Genomic DNA, 20630 nt, shown 5'->3' on the forward strand with positions numbered 1-20630 from the left:
TAATACATATGTTAGTTCCCTATATAAATCTCTTACTGGAGTATGTGATGGGCAAGCTGCCCAGGGCGTTGAGGATGGGTGCATACAGGAGACATCAGATCATATATATGTGAGTGACCCCGAGGATGATCCCCAACCACCCTCGAAACGTAAACGTAGTAAGAACCCTGATGTATCTGTGGGGATACAGTCAGTAAACCATGCTGGGAAGTGTCCCGCGAGCCTAAGTAAAATGTGGTTATCTATGAAAAGGAGAAATACTGGTAAACAATTAAAAACAGGCGAACCTAGAAGGTCTGTTAGCTCAGGGAGACCCACCGTGAACATGCTAACTGAGGGTCAAACGCTTGAAATTGATGAAATTACGAGAAAAATTGATGATTTATATAATTATGTGGTTGGTGCTTTGGGGGAATTAATAGAGAGAGTGGCTGTTATAGAGGGATGATTAAGCAGAGACAGAACCTTTCCCTCAGTATTGTACCCGAAGAAACCTCAAGCACAGATCCCATGTCTGGTACAACAAGATTGGTCACACATAGATCAACACCGCCTTGAAATAAATCGCAAGTTAATAATGATCATAAAAAGCCAATAATACAGAAGAAAGGAGTTAATAACAGAACAGGGAGACACCCAAAAGGGACGATGGAATCCCCAGAGAACCTAGGATACAATCATTTTTATTTACCACCGGCTGCCACACCATACATAGTAATCCAGGCCAATGTTCCTTCACTGCATACATCAGTGTATGAAACGTTGGAGGGTCTTCAAAATAAATCTCCTAATTGGCTTGGTAAAATAAACGGTCTTACTGATGCATTATTTGAAAAATTCAAAATGGTTATACGGGTTACATGGGTGGAAATGGCTGTAATTTTTATCAGAGAGATTGTATTGTTTTGACTTTTAGCGACCCTATGTGCTAGCAGCTCTCACAAGGCCAGGGAATGTACGTTTTAATTATACAGAAATTAACGTCTTACCTATAGGCGCTTTCTATCAGCCCCTAGTTGTGAAGCATTTTAAAAGCCATGTAAGGGATCCCTATGTTGACACATCGAGCTCATGCAATGTCCCGCTGTACAATCGTTTTGATTTGTTAACCACACTTGAAGATAAAGATTGACCAAGGGTACAGCATTTGAGAGGGGATGGCCAAACTAGGCTGGTGATACCTCACAGGAGCAGCTCCCTGGTCAAGGGTACAGCATATGAGAGGGTATGGCCAAACTAGGCTGGAATATCTACCATCCCCTGGTGACACCTCACAGGAGCAGCTCCTTGGTCAAGGGTACAGCATATGAGAGGGGATGGCCAAACTAGGCTGGAATATCTACCATCCCCTGGTGACACCTCACAGGAGCAGCTCCCTGGTCAAGGGTACAGCATATGAGAGGGGATGGCCAAACTAGGCTGGAATATCTACCATCCCCTGGTGATACCTCACAGGAGCAGCTCCCTGGTCAAGGGTACAGCATATGAGAGGGGATGGCCAAACTAGGCTGGAATATCTACCATCCCCTGGTGATACTTCACAGGAGCAGCTCCCTGGTCAAGGGTACAGCATATGAGAGGGGATGGCCAAACTAGGCTGGAATATCTACCATTCCCTGGTGACACCTCACAGGAGCAGCTCCCTGGTCAAGGGTACAGCATATGAGAGGGGATGGCCAAACTAGGCTGGAATATCTACCATCCCCTGGTGATACCTCACAGGAGCAGCTCCTTGGTCAAGGGTACAGCATATGAGAGGGGATGGCCAAACTAGGCTGGAATATCTACCATCCCCTGGTGACACCTCACAGGAGCAGCTCCTTGGTCAAGGGTACAGCATATGAGAGGGGATGGCCAAACTAGGCTGGAATATCTACCATCCCCTGGTGACACCTCACAGGAGCAGCTCCTGGTCAAAGGTACAGCATGTGAGAGGGGATGGCCAAACTAGGCTGGAATATCTGCCATTCCCTGGTGACACCTCACAGGAGCAGCTCCTTGGTCAAGGGTACAGCATATGAGAGGGGATGGCCAAACTAGGCTGGAATATCTACCATCCCCTGGTGATACCTCACAGGAGCAGCTCCTTGGTCATGGGTACAGCATATGAGAGGGGATGGCCAAACTAGGCTGGAATATCTACCATCCCCTGGTGACACCTCACAGGAGCAGCTCCCTGGTCAAGGGTACAGCATATGAGAGGGGATGGCCAAACTAGGCTGGAATATCTACCATCCCCTGGTGATACCTCACAGGAGCAGCTCCTTGGTCAAGGGTACAGCATATGAGAGGGGATGGCCAAACTAGGCTGGAATATCTACCATCCCCTGGTGATACCTCACAGGAGCAGCTCCTTGGTCAAGGGTACAGCATATGAGAGGGGATGGCCAAACTATGCTGGAATATCTACCATCCCCTGGTGACACCTCACAGGAGCAGCTCCTTGGTCAAGGGTACAGCATATGAGAGGGGATGGCCAAACTAGGCTGGAATATCTACCATCCCCTGGTGACACCTCACAGGAGCAGCTCCTGGTCAAAGGTACAGCATGTGAGAGGGGATGGCCAAACTAGGCTGGAATATCTGCCATTCCCTGGTGACACCTCACAGGAGCAGCTCCTTGGTCAAGGGTACAGCATATGAGAGGGGATGGCCAAACTAGGCTGGAATATCTACCATCCCCTGGTGATACCTCACAGGAGCAGCTCCCTGGTCAAGGGTACAGCATATGAGAGGGGATGGCCAAACTAGGCTGGAATATCTACCATCCCCTGGTGATACCTCACAGGAGCAGCTCCTTGGTCATGGGTACAGCATATGAGAGGGGATGGCCAAACTAGGCTGGAATATCTACCATCCCCTGGTGACACCTCACAGGAGCAGCTCCCTGGTCAAGGGTACAGCATATGAGAGGGGATGGCCAAACTAGGCTGGAATATCTACCATCCCCTGGTGATACCTCACAGGAGCAGCTCCTTGGTCAAGGGTACAGCATATGAGAGGGGATGGCCAAACTAGGCTGGAATATCTACCATCCCCTGGTGATACCTCACAGGAGCAGCTCCCTGGTCAAGGGTACAGCATATGAGAGGGGACGGCCAAACTAGGCTGGAATATCTACCATCCCCTGGAGACACCTCACAGGAGCAGCTCCCTGGTCAAGGGTACAGCATATGAGAGGGGATGGCCAAACTAGGCTGGAATATCTACCATCCCCTGGTGACACCTCACAGGAGCAGCTCCCTGGTCAAGGGTACAGCATATGAGAGGGGATGGCCAAACTAGGCTGGAATATCTACCATCCCCTGGTGACACCTCACAGGAGCAGCTCCCTGGTCAAGGGTACAGCATATGAGAGGGGATGGCCAAACTAGGCTGGAATATCTGCCATCCCCTGGTGACACCTCACAGGAGCAGCTCCTTGGTCATGGGTACAGCATATGAGAGGGGATGGCCAAACTAGGCTGGAATATCTACCCTTCCCTGGTGATACCTCACAGGAGCAGCTCCCTGGTCAAGGGTACAGCATATGAGAGGGGATGGCCAAACTAGGCTTGAATATCTACCATCCCCTGGTGACACCTCACAGGAGCAGCTCCCTGGTCAAGGGTACAGCATATGAGAGGGGATGGCCGAACTAGGCTGGAATATCTACCCTTCCCTGGTGACACCTCACAGGAGCAGCACCCTGGTCAAGGGTACAGCATATGAGAGGGGATGGCCAAACTAGGCTGGAATATCTACCATCCCCTGGAGACACCTCACAGGAGCAGCTCCCTGGTCAAGGGTACAGCATATGAGAGGGGATGGCCAAACTAGGCTGGAATATCTACCATCCCCTGGAGACACCTCACAGGAGCAGCTCCCTGGTCAAGGGTACAGCATATGAGAGGGGATGGCCAAACTAGGCTGGAATATCTACCATCCCCTAGTGATACCTCACAGGAGCAGCTCCCTGGTCAAGGGTACAGCATATGAGAGGGGATGGCCAAACTAGGCTGGAATATCTGCCATCCCCTGGTGACACCTCACAGGAGCAGCTCCCTGGTCAAGGGTACAGCATATGAGAGGGGATGGCCAAACTAGGCTGGAATATCTACCATCCCCTGGTGACACCTCACAGGAGCAGCTCCCTGGTCAAGGGTACAGCATATGAGAGGGGATGGCCAAACTAGGCTGGAATATCTACCATCCCCTGGTGACACCTCACAGGAGCAGCTCCCTGGTCAAGGGTACAGAATATGAGAGGGGATGGCCAAACTAGGCTGGAATATCTACCATCCCCTGGTGACACCTCACAGGAGCAGCTCCCTGGTCAAGGGTACAGCATATGAGAGGGGATGGCCAAACTAGGCTGGAATATCTACCCTCCCCTGGTGACACCTCACAGGAGCAGCTCCTTGCTCAAGGGCACAGCATATGAGAGGGGATGGCCAAACTAGGCTGGAATATCTACCCTCCCCTGGTGACACCTCACAGGAGCAGCTCCTTGGTCAAGGGTACAGCATATGAGAGGGGATGGCCAAACTAGGCTGGAATATCTACCATCCCCTGGTGACACCTCACAGGAGCAGCTCCCTGGTCAAGGGTACAGCATATGAGAGGGGATGGCCAAACTAGGCTGGAATATCTACCATCCCCTGGTGACACCTCACAGGAGCAGCTCCCTGCTCAAGGGTACAGCATATGAGAGGGGATGGCCAAACCAGGCTGGAATATCTACCCTTCCCTGGTGATACCTCACAGGAGCAGCTCCTTGGTCAAGGGTACAGCATATGAGAGGGGATGGCCAAACTAGGCTGGAATATCTACCATCCCCTGGAGATACCTCACAGGAGCAGCTCCTTGTTCAAGGCTACAGCATATGAGAGGGGATGGCCAAACTAGGCTGGAATATCTACCATCCCCTGGAGACACCTCACAGGAGCAGCTCCCTGGTCAAGGGTACAGCATATGAGAGGGGATGGCCAAACTAGGCTGGAATATCTACCCTCCCCTGGTGACACCTCACAGGAGCAGCTCCCTGCTCAAGGGTACAGCATATGAGAGGGGATGGCCAAACTAGGCTGGAATATCTACCATCCCCTGGTGATACCTCACAGGAGCAGCTCCTTGGTCAAGGGTACAGCATATGAGAGGGGATGGCCAAACTAGGCTGGAATATCTACCATCCCCTGGTGATACCTCACAGGAGTGCTCCTTGGTCAAGGGTACAGCATATGAGAGGGGATGGCCAAACTAGGCTGGAATATCTACCATCCCCTGGAGACACCTCACAGGAGCAGCTCCCTGGTCAAGGGTACAGCATATGAGAGGGGATGGCCAAACTAGGCTGGAATATCTACCCTCCCCTGGTGACAGTGACACCTCACAGGAGCAGCTCCCTGCTCAAGGGTACAGCATATGAGAGGGGATGGCCAAACTAGGCTGGAATATCTACCATCCCCTGGTGATACCTCACAGGAGCAGCTCCTTGGTCATGGGTACAGCATATGAGAGGGGATGGCCAAACTAGGCTGGAATATCTACCATCCCCTGGTGATACCTCACAGGAGCAGCTCCTTGGTCAAGGGTACAGAATATGAGAGGGGATGGCCAAACTAGGCTGGAATATCTACCATCCCCTGGAGACACCTCACAGGAGCAGCTCCCTGGTCAAGGGTACAGCATATGAGAGGGGATGGCCAAACTAGGCTGGAATATCTACCATCCCCTGGTGATACCTCACAGGAGCAGCTCCTTGGTCAAGGGTACAGCATATGAGAGGGGATGGCCAAACTAGGCTGGAATATCTACCATCCCCTGGTGATACCTCACAGGAGCAGCTCCATGGTCAAGGGTACAGCATATGAGAGGGGATGGCCAAACTAGGCTGGAATATCTACCCTCCCCTGGTGATACCTCACAGGAGCAGCTCCCTGGTCAAGGGTACAGCATATGAGAGGGGATGGCCAAACTAGGCTGGAATATCTACCATCCCCTGGTGATACCTCACAGGAGCAGCTCCTTGGTCATGGGTACAGCATATGAGAGGGGATGGCCAAACTAGGCTGGAATATCTACCATCCCCTGGTGATACCTCACAGGAGCAGCTCCTTGGTGATGGGTACAGCATATGAGAGGGGATGGTCAAACTAGGCTGGAATATCTACCATCCCCTGGTGATACCTCACAGGAGCAGCTCCTTGGTCATGGGTACAGCATATGAGAGGGGATGGCCAAACTAGGCTGGAATATCTACCGTCCCTGGTGACACCTCACAGGAGCAGCTCCCTGGTCAAGGGTACAGCATATGAGAGGGGATGGCCAAACTAGGCTGGAATATCTACCATCCCCTGGTGATACCTCACAGGAGCAGCTCCTTGGTCAAGGGTACAGCATATGAGAGGGGATGGCCAAACTAGGCTGGAATATCTACCGTCCCTGGTGACACCTCACAGGAGCAGCTCCCTGGTCAAGGGTACAGCATATGAGAGGGGATGGCCAAACTAGGCTGGAATATCTACCATCCCCTGGTGATACCTCACAGGAGCAGCTCCTTGGTCAAGGGTACAGCATATGAGAGGGGATGGCCAAACTAGGCTGGAATATCTACCGTCCCTGGTGACACCTCACAGGAGCAGCTCCCTGGTCAAGGGTACAGCATATGAGAGGGGATGGCCAAACTAGGCTGGAATATCTACCATCCCCTGGTGATACCTCACAGGAGCAGCTCCCTGGTCAAGGGTACAGCATATGAGAGGGGATGGCCAAACTAGGCTGGAATATCTACCCTCCCCTGGTGATACCTCACAGGAGCAGCTCCCTGGTCAAGGGTACAGCATATGAGAGGGGATGGCCAAACTAGGCTGGAATATCTACCATCCCCTGGTGATACCTCACAGGAGCAGCTCCCTGGTCAAGGGTACAGCATATGAGAGGGGATGGCCAAACTAGGCTGGAATATCTACCCTCCCCTGGTGATACCTCACAGGAGCAGCTCCCTGCTCAAGGGTACAGCATATGAGAGGGGATGGCCAAACTAGGCTGGAATATCTACCATCCCCTGGTGATACCTCACAGAAGCAGCTCCTTGGTCAAGGGTACAGCATATGAGAGGGGATGGCCAAACTAGGCTGGAATATCTACCATCCCCTGGTGATACCTCACAGGAGCAGCTCCTTGGTCAAGGGTACAGCATATGAGAGGGGATGGCCAAACTAGGCTGGAATATCTACCATCCCCTGGTGACACCTCACAGGAGCAGCTCCCTGGTCAAGGGTACAGCATATGAGAGGGGATGGCCAAACTAGGCTGGAATATCTACCATCCCCTGGTGATACCTCACAGGAGCAGCTCCTTGGTCAAGGGTACAGCATATGAGAGGGGATGGCCAAACTAGGCTGGAATATCTACCATCCCTGGTGACACCTCACAGGAGCAGCTCCTTGGTCATGGGTACAGCATATGAGAGGGGATGGCCAAACTAGGCTGGAATATCTACCATCCCCTAGCGATACCTCACAGGAGCAGCTCCTTGGTCATGGGTACAGCATATGAGAGGGGATGGCCAAACTAGGCTGGAATATCTACCATCCCCTGGTGATACCTCACAGGAGCAGCTCCTTGGTCAAGGGTACAGCATATGAGAGGGGATGGCCAAACTAGGCTGGAATATCTACCATCCCCTGGCGATACCTCACAGGAGCAGCTCCTTGGTCATGGGTACAGCATATGAGAGGGGATGGCCAAACTAGGCTGGAATATCTACCCTCCCCTGGTGACACCTCACAGGAGCAGCTCCCTGCTCAAGGGTACAGCATATGAGAGGGGATGGCCAAACTAGGCTGGAATATCTACCATCCCCTGGTGATACCTCACAGGAGCAGCTCCTTGGTCATGGGTACAGCATATGAGAGGGGATGGCCAAACTAGGCTGGAATATCTACCCTCCCCTGGTGACACCTCACAGGAGCAGCTCCCTGCTCAAGGGTACAGCATATGAGAGGGGATGGCCAAACTAGGCTGGAATATCTACCATCCCCTGGTGATACCTCACAGGAGCAGCTCCTTGCTCAAGGGCACAGCATATGAGAGGGGATGGCCAAACTAGGCTGGAATATCTACCATTCCCTGGTGATACCTCACAGGAGCAGCTCCTTGGTCATGGGTACAGCATATGAGAGGGGATGGCCAAACTAGGCTGGAATATCTACCATCCCCTGGTGACACCTCACAGGAGCAGCTCCCTGGTCAAGGGTACAGCATATGAGAGGGGATGGCCAAACCAGGCTGGAATATCTACCATCCCCTGGTGATACCTCACAGGAGCAGCTCCTTGGTCATGGGTACAGCATATGAGAGGGGATGGCCAAACTAGGCTGGAATATCTACCCTCCCCTGGTGACACCTCACAGGAGCAGCTCCTTGCTCAAGGGTACAGCATATGAGAGGGGATGGCCAAACTAGGCTGGAATATCTACCATCCCCTGGTGATACCTCACAGGAGCAGCTCCTTGGTCATGGGTACAGCATATGAGAGGGGATGGCCAAACTAGGCTGGAATATCTACCCTCCCCTGGTGACACCTAACAGGAGCAGCTCCCTGCTCAAGGGTACAGCATATGAGAGGGGATGGCCAAACTAGGCTGGAATATCTACCATCCCCTGGTGATACCTCACAGGAGCAGCTCCTTGGTCATGGGTACAGCATATGAGAGGGGATGGCCAAACTAGGCTGGAATATCTACCATCCTCTGGTGACACCTCACAGGAGCAGCTCCTTGGTCATGGGTACAGCATATGAGAGGGGATGGCCAAACTAGGCTGGAATATCTACCATCCCCTGGTGATACCTCACAGGAGCAGCTCCTTGGTCAAGGGTACAGCATATGAGAGGGGATGGCCAAACTAGGCTAGAATATCTACCATCCTCTGGTGACACCTCACAGGAGCAGCTCCTTGGTCATGGGTACAGCATATGAGAGGGGATGGCCAAACTAGGCTGGAATATCTACCATCCCCTGGTGATACCTCACAGGAGCAGCTCCTTGGTCATGGGTACAGCATATGAGAGGGGATGGCCAAACTAGGCTGGAATATCTACCCTCCCCTGGTGACACCTCACAGGAGCAGCTCCCTGCTCAAGGGTACAGCATATGAGAGGGGATGGCCAAACTAGGCTGGAATATCTACCATCCCCTGGTGATACCTCACAGGAGCAGCTCCTTGCTCAAGGGCACAGCATATGAGAGGGGATGGCCAAACTAGGCTGGAATATCTACCATCCCCTGGTGATACCTCACAGGAGCAGCTCCTTGCTCAAGGGCACAGCATATGAGAGGGGATGGCCAAACTAGGCTGGAATATCTACCATCCCCTGGTGATACCTCACAGGAGCAGCTCCCTGGTCAAGGGTACAGCATATGAGAGGGGATGGCCAAACTAGGCTGGAATATCTACCATCCCCTGGTGACACCTCACAGGAGCAGCTCCTTGGTCAAGGGCACAGCATATGAGAGGGGATGGCCAAACTAGGCTGGAATATCTACCATCCCCTGGTGATACCTCACAGGAGCAGCTCCCTGGTCAAGGGTACAGCATATGAGAGGGGATGGCCAAACTAGGCTGGAATATCTACCATCCCCTGGTGATACCTCACAGGAGCAGCTCCCTGGTCAAGGGTACAGCATATGAGAGGGGATGGCCAAACTAGGCTGGAATATCTACCATCCCCTGGTGATACCTCACAGGAGCAGCTCCTTGCTCAAGGGCACAGCATATGAGAGGGGATGGCCAAACTAGGCTGGAATATCTACCATCCCCTGGTGACACCTCACAGGAGCAGCTCCCTGGTCAAGGGTACAGCATATGAGAGGGGATGGCCAAACTAGGCTGGAATATCTACCATCCCCTGGTGATACCTCACAGGAGCAGCTCCTTGGTCAAGGGTACAGCATATGAGAGGGGATGGCCAAACTAGGCTGGAATATCTACCATCCCCTGGTGATACCTCACAGGAGCAGCTCCCTGGTCAAGGGTACAGCATATGAGAGGGGATGGCCAAACTAGGCTGGAATATCTACCCTCCCCTGGTGACACCTCACAGGAGCAGCTCCCTGGTCATGGGTACAGCATATGAGAGGGGATGGCCAAACTAGGCTGGAATATCTACCATCCCCTGGTGACACCTCACAGGAGCAGCTCCCTGGTCAAGGGTACAGCATATGAGAGGGGATGGCCAAACTAGGCTGGAATATCTACCATCCCCTGGTGACACCTCACAGGAGAAGCTCCCTGGTCAAGGGCACAGCATATGAGAGGGGATGGCCAAACTAGGCTGGAATATCTACCATCCCCTGGTGATACCTCACAGGAGCAGCTCCTTGGTCAAGGGTACAGCATATGAGAGGGGATGGCCAAACTAGGCTGGAATATCTACCCTCCCCTGGTGACACCTCACAGGAGCAGCTCCTTGCTCAAGGGCACAGCATATGAGAGGGGATGGCCAAACTAGGCTGGAATATCTACCATCCCCTGGTGACACCTCACAGGAGAAGCTCCCTGGTCAAGGGCACAGCATATGAGAGGGGATGGCCAAACTAGGCTGGAATATCTACCCTCCCCTGGTGACACCTCACAGGAGCAGCTCCGTGCTCAAGGGCACAGCATATGAGAGGGGATGGCCAAACTAGGCTGGAATATCTACCATCCCCTGGTGATACCTCACAGGAGCAGCTCCCTGGTCAAGGGTACAGCATATGAGAGGGGATGGCCAAACTAGGCTGGAATATCTACCATCCCCTGGTGATACCTCACAGGAGCAGCTCCTTGGTCATGGGTACAGCATATGAGAGGGGATGGCCAAACTAGGCTGGAATATCTGCCATCCCCTGGTGACACCTCACAGGAGCAGCTCCCTGCTCAAGGGTACAGCATATGAGAGGGGATGGCCAAACTAGGCTGGAATATCTACCATCCCCTGGTGATACCTCACAGGAGCAGCTCCTTGGTCAAGGGTACAGCATATGAGAGGGGATGGCCAAACTAGGCTGGAATATCTACCATCCCCTGGTGATACCTCACAGGAGCAGCTCCCTGGTCAAGGGTACAGCATATGAGAGGGGATGGCCAAACTAGGCTGGAATATCTACCATCCCCTGGTGACACCTCACAGGAGCAGCTCCCTGGTCAAGGGTACAGCATATGAGAGGGGATGGCCAAACTAGGCTGGAATATCTACCATCCCCTGGTGACACCTCACAGGAGAAGCTCCCTGGTCAAGGGCACAGCATATGAGAGGGGATGGCCAAACTAGGCTGGAATATCTACCACCCCCTGGTGATACCTCACAGGAGCAGCTCCTTGGTCAAGGGTACAGCATATGAGAGGGGATGGCCAAACTAGGCTGGAATATCTACCCTCCCCTGGTGACACCTCACAGGAGCAGCTCCTTGCTCAAGGGCACAGCATATGAGAGGGGATGGCCAAACTAGGCTGGAATATCTACCATCCCCTGGTGACACCTCACAGGAGAAGCTCCCTGGTCAAGGGCACAGCATATGAGAGGGGATGGCCAAACTAGGCTGGAATATCTACCCTCCCCTGGTGACACCTCACAGGAGCAGCTCCTTGCTCAAGGGCACAGCATATGAGAGGGGATGGCCAAACTAGGCTGGAATATCTACCATCCCCTGGTGATACCTCACAGGAGCAGCTCCCTGGTCAAGGGTACAGCATATGAGAGGGGATGGCCAAACTAGGCTGGAATATCTACCATCCCCTGGTGATACCTCACAGGAGCAGCTCCTTGGTCATGGGTACAGCATATGAGAGGGGATGGCCAAACTAGGCTGGAATATCTGCCATCCCCTGGTGACACCTCACAGGAGCAGCTCCCTGCTCAAGGGTACAGCATATGAGAGGGGATGGCCAAACTAGGCTGGAATATCTGCCATCCCCTGGTGATACCTCACAGGAGCAGCTCCCTGGTCAAGGGTACAGCATATGAGAGGGGATGGCCAAACTAGGCTGGAATATCTACCATCCCCTGGTGATACCTCACAGGAGCAGCTCCCTGGTCAAGGGTACAGCATATGAGAGGGGATGGCCAAACTAGGCTGGAATATCTACCATCCCCTGGTGATACCTCACAGGAGCAGCTCCCTGGTCAAGGGTACAGCATATGAGAGGGGATGGCCAAACTAGGCTGGAATATCTACCATTCCCTGGTGACACCTCACAGGAGCAGCTCCCTGGTCAAGGGTACAGCATATGAGAGGGGATGGCCAAACTAGGCTGGAATATCTACCATCCCCTGGTGATACCTCACAGGAGCAGCTCCCTGGTCAAGGGTACAGCATATGAGAGGGGATGGCCAAACTAGGCTGGAATATCTACCATCCCCTGGTGACACCTCACAGGAGCAGCTCCTTGGTCAAGGGTACAGCATATGAGAGGGGATGGCCAAACTAGGCTGGAATATCTACCATCCCCTGGTGATACCTCACAGGAGCAGCTCCTTGGTCATGGGTACAGCATAAGAGAGGGGATGGCCAAACTAGGCTGGAATATCTACCATCCCCTGGTGACACCTCACAGGAGCAGCTCCTTGGTCAAGGGTACAGCATATGAGAGGGGATGGCCAAACTAGGCTGGAATATCTACCATCCCCTGGTGATACCTCACAGGAGCAGCTCCTTGGTCATGGGTACAGCATATGAGAGGGGATGGCCAAACTAGGCTGGAATATCTACCCTCCCCTGGTGACACCTCACAGGAGCAGCTCCCTGCTCAAGGGTACAGCATATGAGAGGGGATGGCCAAACTAGGCTGGAATATCTACCATCCCCTGGAGACACCTCACAGGAGCAGCTCCTTGGTCAAGGGATTGCGTTTGTTACTGGGATAGATTGCAATTTAAAAATAGATCAAATAAACGAGGGTGTGGACACTGACGTAAACAAAATTAACTCCGAAGTAAACACTGAAATGTGTCCTAAACATAAAGTACCATCAATAATGGGAGGGGACGACCCCAATGGAGAAGTGAACACTAAGATCCCATGAGGGGGACAGGAAAAGAAAGACACAGTTAAGGCATGCAACATACTTTTGTAAAAAAAAAAAGCAGTGGAGACAGGGGGCACTCTTGTCGGGTCCCCCTTCTTATGGGGAAATCCTCAGACACCACCCCGTTGACCTTAACTGTAGCTCTAGGATCTATATATAACAACCGCAAGGCCGAATATGGACAACACCCTTCAAGAAAAGGCCGGTGTACCGCGTCAAACACCTTTTCGGCGTCCAGGTATAAAAACAAATGGGGGTCCCTCAACCAATTGTGGGTCCTTCTAAGGTTCAATCCGGTGGCCCTATCCAGAAGAAAGCCAGTTTGGTCCAGATGGACTGGATCCAGGATCACCCGCCGTAATTGAAGAGCTAAGATTGTTGCTAGTAGTTTTACCTCTACGTTCAGAAGGGATATGGGGCGATACGGAGCGCATTCCTCCACGGGTTTACCCTCCTTATATATCGGAATAATTTTGGCCATCCGTAGGTCAGGTGGCAGCATACCCTCCTGTGCCGCCCCCTCAAACAGAGCCAGGAGGTGGCGTGCAAGGGTCTATCCAAGTCTGCGCAGCCACAAAGGGAAGAGTCTTCTTAATCAGTATGGCTACCCCCCTAGAGCCCATGGTGTACCCCGCATGCGCAAGTACTCTGTATGGCCCCTGTACCAGGAAGCCACACTTGGTGCCCTGAAGATGTGTTTCCTGCAACAAGACTATATCTGGCCCCACCCGTTTTACATAGGCTTGCATTAGACCTTGTTTAACTTCACGGCCCAGGCCATTCACGTTCCATGTTAGAATTTTAGTCCCCCTCTGAGCCGGGACTGCCGCCTCATGACCGTCTGTTAGTGTACAAGGCATCGTAGTATAGGTCTCTCAATTGCGGTGGAAGTAGGGCTCCTGGCTCCCAGGTGTGAATGACAATCCTCATCATGACATGCTAAAACATTCCCCTCCTCCCCCAACCAGAACATTGACTCTTGTAATTCCACCCCTCTCGTAGCCCCAAAAAGGAACAACTTCCCCCCGTAACCCCCCCTCCCCACCTCCTTCCCCCAACCAGTCCCATCGCCGTACAAGACAGAGCATAGGACTTCCAGGTGAAGAAGGTCTGTCACCCTCCCAAATTTCCCCACTAGAAACCCACTTCAGAACCTCTAACTCTAACTAAAAAACATACAGAGTTATACTCGCAAGCAATTACCGACAATAGAAAACATTTAACCAAGAAAGAACAGAGCAAAATTGTAGGGGGTAATTAAACTTGCGTGCTCCCCGACCACTGAGTCCATATTTGGTCTGTCCAGCGAGTTCCTGCTTCACGAATTGGAGTCCGGAATGTCCCCTTGTGAAGCTCCCGCCTCCTGAGCCGATTCTTGCTCCAGGTCGTTAATCGCCACCACCAGTGGATGCCATGACTGCTCCTCCGCTTCATCATCGATCTAGAGAGTTCTGATAGAACCAAGAAGAATAAGGGTTTACACTATAATTTTAATATCAATCTTCCCAGCACAAACCGGTATTCTTTAAATTGGTCAAAAGTGGATCCCATGGTTTTTATTAAGCAACTTGTAAAAAGGTCCAGAGAAAATCTTGAAGCTTGTCTCTCCGAGGAGAGGGATGATGAAGATGTTCTAAATGCCTTCCTTAAAATTACCGGAGAGGTACAGAAATTATTAATTAGGGAGCAGAAACGGGGAACGCACTAGACACAGGGCTGGTTTGATAGGGAATGTAGTAAGGCGCACATCCATTTGAAGAAAGTATTGCATAGGGAAATTAGGAATAGGGAGGAAATAAGACAGGCTAGAATTACATATCGGCAGGCGATAAAAAAGCGAAAGGTAGAATTAAGATTGGAGGCGTGGCAGACGCTATACCAGGCATGTTTAAGAAAAGATAATAATAGCTTTTGGAAAGCGGTTAATGCACCATTTTTTGCTAACAGGGATACTGACATTGTAGATATTGCCTTTACTGAGGGTAAATGGGTCCAGTATTTTCCTGGTCTCTATAATGATGAGATCAACAGATATGATGAGGCATCCTCAGTAGTTACGGTGACTGATGATAGTGTACAGACTAAAGTATTTCCCATAGATATTTGTTTTTCCTTAGAGGAAGTAACTAGGGCCATAAATGAGAGCGCATCTGGTAAAGCACCGGGCCGGATGGCGTCCCTGTGGATGTATATAAAACTAATATTGAGCTGTGGGCCTCACTTTTAACTAATGTTTTACCTAGATATAGTTGACACGTTTCATTCCCACATGGTCGGACGCAATAGTGATCCCCATTTTCAAAAAAGGGAGATAGAAACGAACCAAGGTGCTATTGTCCAATTTCCCTGTTAGATTCCCTCTTGAAAGTAGTAGGGAGGATAATTCTAAATAAACTACAATTATGGCCCGATGAGACAGGAGTGTTATCTAATCTTCAATATGGGTTCTGAGCAGGGCTTTGCACGATAGAGCAAGGACTCAATTTAACCCTGCTTATAAGTAAATATGCATTAGCAAAGGAGGGGACACTATTTTTGTCATTCCTTGACCTTAGTTCAGCGTTTGACTGGTAAAACATGAAATGTTATGGGGTGTTCTTAAAGGTATGGAAGTTGATCCACCTTTGCTTTTATTTATAAAGGAATTGTACAGGGAGGCAGGGGCAAGTGTTTGATTTGGGAGGCAGGAGGAGTGTTCAGCTAAGTTTCAAATGAGAAAAGGAGTGAGGCAAGCCTGTGTACTTGCCCAATTTCTTTTCTCATTATATATTAATAGTCTTGGCCAATATTTGATTGGACACCGGCAGGACTATCCGATCAATAAAAATACACCTGACCCATTTTACTTTATGCGGACAACGTGGTTATAATGGCGCGGATGCAAAGAGGGTTGCAGAGAACTGTCACTAATTTTGTTAATTTTATGCAAGATAGGGGTCTAAATGTGAATATCAGTAAGACTTACACAATGAATTGTGGAATAAAATGACTACAAAATGGGAAATTTGTATTAATAATAATAAAATCTGCTCTGTCATTAAGCCCTAGCTCCCAGGCAGAGAACTTCGCTCCGCTCATTTGGCCCTCCTAGCCATCCCTCGCTTTAAAAAACAGAAAGCGGGTGGAGCGAGATTCTCTGTCCTGGCTCCAGTTTTTTGGAATTCCCTCCCAGTCACCTTGCGCACTTCACCCTCTTACCTCCAGTTTCGAAAGGATCTTAAAACCTTCTTGTTCATGCAAGCTTACTCTACCTAAATTCCCTTGGTTGCTGCCGTCCTATGTTTCACCTCTAGCGCCATGAAACCGCTGGGTAAATGAGCGCTGTACAAACGTTTTTAAATTCAAATTCAAATTCAAATAAAATTGAAAGCACTGACAAATTCTCCTACCTGCGGATTAACTTTGATCGGACAGTGTCTTTGACTACCGCTATTCAGGCAAGGAAACTAATGTTTTCCAGAGAAATAGGTGCAGTGAATAATTTTTCCAGGAAATTAGGCTGCCGAGTTACTAGCTTTTTACAAATCTAAATGTCTATCAACAGCTATGCACGGGGCAGGTGTATGGGGATTGGCTACTGTACCTTGATTTGGTTATATTAAAAAAATGGCGAACGAAATCGGCCATCCTGAATTCTTTGAAACACCGGAGACCATGGATAACAATCCCTAGAAAAACCGTTAAAGCAAATTGTTTGACCTACCTAGAGAATAAGCGATGGCTACAAGAAAGAGATTTTTAAAATATCAAGGGTAACCATTTGATGACAATTCGCCCAGGTAAACAACCCTATTTGGAACAGGTACAGGGAAGCTTTGTCCACATGCTTTTTTCGCTTTCGTTTTTGGACTTTCCATAGATTGATTACCTTTCCAGAAATTAATGACTGGTCGAGAAACCTACTCCCATGTCCACCCAAACCACGATGCCTAGTATTTTATTTATTTTGTAAATGTATACATTTCCTAGGAAAAGGTTTTTATTACCAATTTTGAAGAGTATGGATTTAAGACAATGCAGAATAGCTTACCTGAAGTTACAAGCTTTAGAAAATCAATTGATTATAATGGCTATCTCCTTCTATCCTCTACTCACACATTGACTGTCTTTGTTTTGGACCATGTGCAGAGCACTGATGCCTTCCAGTGATAGTCATGGTATGTTAATGAGACATATATATATATATATATATATATATGAGGTGAAACTTGTTCACACTTGAGTAGCTCTCATCCCTCTTACATTGTGTTGTGAGGAGCTACGTTCAGTATACTGGTTTCCATTTGTGATTCAATGTTGTGACCTGATATGTCAGACACGTGATCTCTTATAAGGTCTTCCTGTTACTCCGTGTGTAGCTTGTAACCAGCTGGAGCTGTGGCTGGAAGAGCCAATGGTATTTACGGATCGGTACATAGAGCGTAGAAAGAGGACAGAGATGACACCAGACTCCACATGACCTGGTTCGGATGTCAGCAGGATTATGGTTGGCAACGGGCGCCGAGAACATTCTGTAAAACATAATGTATCATGGCGGTTGGACTGAATATCCATCACGCTGCAGATTGCCAGACCCTGGCTTTCTTTCATCACCTAGCTCCTCTCCCTGTTTAAAAGCTCCTGTGCGTCATCTTCAACCAGGCACCACCAAGCTCACATCTCCCACATATGTAGAGGAGCACTAGGCTCCTATCCTCCTCCCTGTGTAAACCCGCTAGTGTGCCGTCTCCAACCAGAAGCCACCAGTCGTGTATGTAAATGAGTCTGTGTGCCATCTGTAGCCCAGCTCACTTGTGCATATGTACACAAGCTCCAGGCTAATGTGACTCCCGCCGTGTAAACACGCTAGTGTGCCATCTCCAACCAGGAGCCACCATTCGTGTATGTAAATGAGTCTGTGTGCCATCTGTTACTCGGTTCGCTTGTGCATATGTACTCAAGCACCAGGCTTATGTGACTCCTCACCGAGTAAACAAGATTGTGTGCCGTCTGCAACCAGAATCACTATACTTTTAGTAACCAAGCTGAGGTGTGGCGCCCTTTATAATCGAGAACAGCCTCTCCTATTTCTCATCTCTAAGTAAAGAACATGGTGGGACTCTGTGACCAGGAATAATCAGGCTCCTATCGTCATTATGTAAATCTCCCGGTTACCACAGAGGCTAATTCTGTGATACATAAATGCTATGGCGTTAGTGCACCGCGAGTGTTGATTGTCTCTGATAGCACCCAGTGATGAACATCTAAAGCTGACAGGCTATACAAGTGGTAAAGTACCCTCTGTCATACATTATACAGATATTGCAAGTCACTAAGTGGTTCTGTGACCATGTAGAATAACGAGGCTGACGACAAAGCTCCTTGTTAGGGTCATGGAACTCAGAGATGGTTTAAAATATCCTTTTAAATAAGCCTGGGCAGTGACCTCCGCTCAGTTTGTGGAGTTTTCTGCACTCCACGGAGCACGCGGAATTTCACGGAGCACAGTTTTTTCCTTGCTTGTGCTCGTCAATGTCAAGTTGGTGAGTGTGAGCGAGGAAAATCCACCTCCAGCGAGATTTTATCCTTGCTCGCCAAGGTCTGGTTGGTGAGCGCGAGCGAGGAAAATCAACCCCCTCTCGAGATTTCTGAACACGGGTAATCGAATTTATCAATGCAAGTGGTCACGGCAGGTCGCGACCACTCACATTGACAAACCTTCCGTTCGTCTTGAGAAAGCTGCAGCTGGAGTAGAAAATCTACAGACGCCCTCTTTCCCTGCGTATGGTGCTGTTCGCAATGATTTTACAGTACTGGTCAAACACCCGGCACTCAAAATCACCACCAGTGACATGACCCTAACGCACTCCGCCACTCGCAGTACTCTGAGTAGCGCAGCAGAGTTTTTTTGTCACTTCGCTGAGTTCCCATGAACTCTGCCCAGGCTTACTTTTAATGCCCATCAGGTGGAATTTTCTAACTCATAACTCATCGGCTAGACAGATCAATGCGTGTAGGCAGGTGGATACCTGACTATGGTTACCCCAGATTTTTTGCCTAGTATTTAGCTGGTTTTCGACTTAGTTGGCCTGGGATCCTGCTAATCAGGGTCCCAGGCTATCTGCTCTCTCTGTAAAATAGACTCCATGTACCCTAGGTACATCTCCAATTGGACATTGGGTCACCTTATCAGCCCCTGTACAGTGTACTATAGGTACCCAGGGCATAGGTGTATCCAAGGCCTACCAGGGGCTGCAGCATATCTTTTGCCACCCCTGGCTGGCTCCCCAACCTGACACAACTGGCTGATCACTCAGCTGGGGCAAGGTCGTGTAATCACCCCTTGCTTAGATATAGTATACCTATATCTAAACCTATATCTGGACACATATATACCTATAAGTCACTCCTATGGCAGGCCTTAACAATCCTGGAGGCAGAGTGCTTGGTTTTATGTGAGATGGTGCTCTAGCAAGAGCTGAGCCTGTCTGCAGCTGTCAGGACCAACTCCCTTAGCTGTTCCGGGATATTGCCATACCATATACTCTTAAGTGCATTATAATCCTCGCGGTTACTTGCTAACTTTGGTTTGGCTTCATCAAAACATGTTGTGAAAGGTGTCATACGTTTTGAAATACTACCCCCTCGCCAGTCCTGGCGACGGGGGTAGCATTCCACCCTTCTAGAGGGAGAAGACATGTTACTTTGCTTAAACGCGGTTAAATCTAACCAAAGCATCACAAAATGGATGCTGCTGCCACAGACACGAGTCTGGCCTCCTGCTGCTGACCGAAACTCTGGCAGGGGAGGCCTGAACAATTGGTATCCTGTCTCAGGGAGGTGTTACACCACCCTAGACAGGAGATAGTGGATTGTAGCAGGGAGGGTTGAATGAAACTAGATACTGCCTGGGGAGCACAAGGCTTCCCATGCATAGTCCAGTTCAAACCCATGCTGGGACACTCCAGTCCCAGCTCTGGTGCAAAACTGGACAAAGGGAAAGGGGTGGAACCACCCCCTTCCTGGGTTCCATCCATAGGAGGGACCTAGCAGGTAATCCAGCACCTTGATTTGGAATAAAGGTAGGAGCTGTGCCCAGGAGCATTAGATTATCCTGAACGAAACTTTGATACAGAACTCTGGACCCTTCGACATCCCACTCGACATGGAAGACTGAAGAATCTCCCTTGTGGTCAAGGAGGGACCACCCTGTGCAAACAGGCACCCAACGGTTTGCTTTGTTGCAGTTCCCTCCGGAACTCGAGCAACAGAGATCAACAAGACCCAGCTTCTTTGACTTCTAACAGCTCGAACCACAGTCCCAGCGAATCTGAGACCCGTGGAGGCGACGTGAAGCGTGGAGCTGGCCATCTTGGAAAGACTACGAAGTGCTGACCGTGCAGCTCCCGAGGCACCCTCGAAGCTGTGCATTGGGGTTTGAGAAGCCCCGGCCCGAACAGCTTGTGCACCAAAGAACTCCCCTCCACACTCATCGAGTACTGCGTGGGGCCCTTTTGCATTTTCCTGCTCGACGCGTTGGTCCGGTCGCTTGCCCGTTGGCTAATGGCCCCAGAACCAACAAACCTTGAAATTTACACTGC

This window comes from Lissotriton vulgaris, chromosome 1_1, assembly GCF_964263255.1.
Source record: "Lissotriton vulgaris chromosome 1_1, aLisVul1.2, whole genome shotgun sequence".
Taxonomy (NCBI): Eukaryota; Metazoa; Chordata; class Amphibia; order Caudata; family Salamandridae; genus Lissotriton; species Lissotriton vulgaris.